Raw genomic sequence first — 2402 nt, forward strand, 5'->3', positions numbered from 1 at the left:
TGCAAAAAATTAACAGACTTGGCCCCATGAGGCAAAATGGAAGGAGTGATACAGTATTTCGACTAAAAGATACTTTCTAGAATCCCAACAATTCAAGTGAGAGGAATGCTTTTTTGCAAGGGAAAATATTGACTCATTAGAAAATGTGTTGAGCTTTCTGCTTCACTCACTACCAACTGGGGAACCAAGTGTCTGCCCTCATGGATCCTCTGTTAGAAGCAAATAGCACCGTTGCCTTAAACCTTTTGGCAACAGTGAGTAAAAAGAAGCTGGAAAATGTATTTTTCTTACCCATAAGCATCTCCTCTGCCCTGGCCATGGCCTTCGTTGAAGCGAAGGGAAACAGAGCAAGGCAGATAGATAGTGCAGTTGCTGTTGTGAATGGCGGCAATGGGGCAGAGATGTCCACTAGTGCTTCTCAGTACTAGCTCAAAACAACTGACAGGCTCTTCGGAGAAATGACTTGTGATCTTTTAGCATCTTTTAAAGACCCTGCCTCAAATTTTACTAAGCAGAGATGGAAGAGCTGGACTTTATGAGTACTACTGAGCAGTCCTGAAAATATATCAACACCCTAGTAGCCAAAAAGACACAATAAGATCAAAGAGTTGTTGTCTTTGAGTACGGTCAATTAAGACATGCTGCTGGTCTTTGTGAGCTCCATCCACTTCAAAGGAAGCCAGGAGAAGCCACTTAAGAAAGAGAACACTTAGGAAATACCTTTCAAGGTCACTGAGAACTGTGCAAACGATGCATATGAAATCTACCTTTAAGATGAGATATAAGAGAGATATTACCTAGATTCTGTTGCTTCCCTAGCAGTGAGCTGAACAGAGCCATCACGCTTCTGGATGAACATATTGGATTGAAAATGGTAAAGCAAATCACTTAGAAGAATTTGTAGAGCGGCTGAGGCAGATGAGGATGAGGCAGCCTTTCTCCTTTGTCTAAACTGGAGTGGAAATACGACATGAAGGAGGTCCTGTGCAGGCTGGGCATGTGACAGAGTGGGCTGCTCTGAAATATCTTCCACACGAGGCTTGTTTCTGTCCAAGGTCAAGTATAAGTCCTTTGTGGATGTCAACATGGAGGGCACAGAAGCTGCAGCGGCACAGCTGCCATCATGTTATTAACCGGCATGCAGTTCTCCTTCGATCCTCTAACTGTTACCCTTCCTTTGGTTCATCATTCATTATGATGAACAGGGGTCTGCCCTATGGCCAGTTCTCCTCTCCTTGAGGAGAGGATGTTGCTGGGTTGGCCATTTACCCCCTTGCTGTGATGTTCCTGGGACCCAAAGACCTTATCCATAAGTGCGACGAATGTTTTGAAATAAAAATGCCTTATGGCACTCCCCCAAAAGAAACTTGCTGAAGTAGAATTGTTCATGAGTTATTATCGCTTGTTCCCATACAAATATTTTCTGTTTAAACTCAAAGCAACATTCTAAGGGGAGAAATGTCTTTTTCATGTCCCATTTAACAATACAATAACTTTGTTTTCAAAATCTCATTTTATTCCAGCTGGATGATATATGATCTTGTTATACAAAGCTTTATTATTGGAACATACAGCTCTTGTGTTTCTGCAGAGAATATGAAGCATAACCTTTGTCTATTTAGACTACATGCTGTTCAGAAGAAACCTCATCTAGGGAGGTTATATAGAAATTATTTTAATAAAGTTCTAAACAACTCACACATGAAAACATTTGTAGCTTTTGACAGGTATGTGATTTGTGTTGTTCTGTAATGAGACTTCTAAACAATATTGTTAAATGAACAATCAGCCTAACTGTGTATGTTTGATAAAGAAATTGGGATATGTAGAACTGTGAAATATGTAGAATTATGTAGAAATTGTGATATGTAAAATATGGGTAAAATTGCGAGTGTGTGCTGGGAAAAAAACGTGTGCTTAAATTTGGACAGGTGATGCTTACAAAGTCACGTGACACACAAGTCCATAGAGATGCTCCCCCCCCCCCCCCCCCGAGACTCTCTGGGTTTTATCGGTCCAAATGCTCCTGGCAGAATATCTTCAGCAGCGGGGTCCTAGAGATGTTCTTCTCAGTCTGAAATGCCTTTTCTCTGTCATCCTGGAGCCAGGGCTCATCAGTCTCTTGCTTAGATATCCTTTTTCCTAAGTGCATCTGGAGTTCTGTAACCTGCCACCCCTTTCCAATTAGGTTGAGTTCTCGTCTCTTTGAATGCAACATTTGTTGTTGTTGTTGTGACTCTTCAGGAAGAAGGAGTTATCTTAGCTCACAGCTCTCTCTCTCTCTCTCTCTCTCTCTCTTTCCTTTTCTTTTTTCATATTAATGTTTTGCCTGTGTGCTTGTCTGGGCAACACAATTGTGCCTGATCCCCATGGAGGCCAGAAAAGAGGGCATCAGAGACCCT

General features: G+C 41.7%; 1 pseudogene; it reads left to right on the plus strand.

Moving 5' to 3' along the window:
• The first annotated feature begins 200 nt into the window (after positions 1-200).
• On the plus strand, positions 201-1133 carry Serpinb6l-ps1 (serpin family B member 6 like, pseudogene 1; annotated as a pseudogene).
• Positions 1134-2402: the final 1269 nt, after the last annotated feature.

Source organism: Rattus norvegicus, chromosome 15 (genome assembly GCF_036323735.1).
Source record: "Rattus norvegicus strain BN/NHsdMcwi chromosome 15, GRCr8, whole genome shotgun sequence".
Lineage (NCBI taxonomy): Eukaryota > Metazoa > Chordata > Mammalia > Rodentia > Muridae > Rattus > Rattus norvegicus.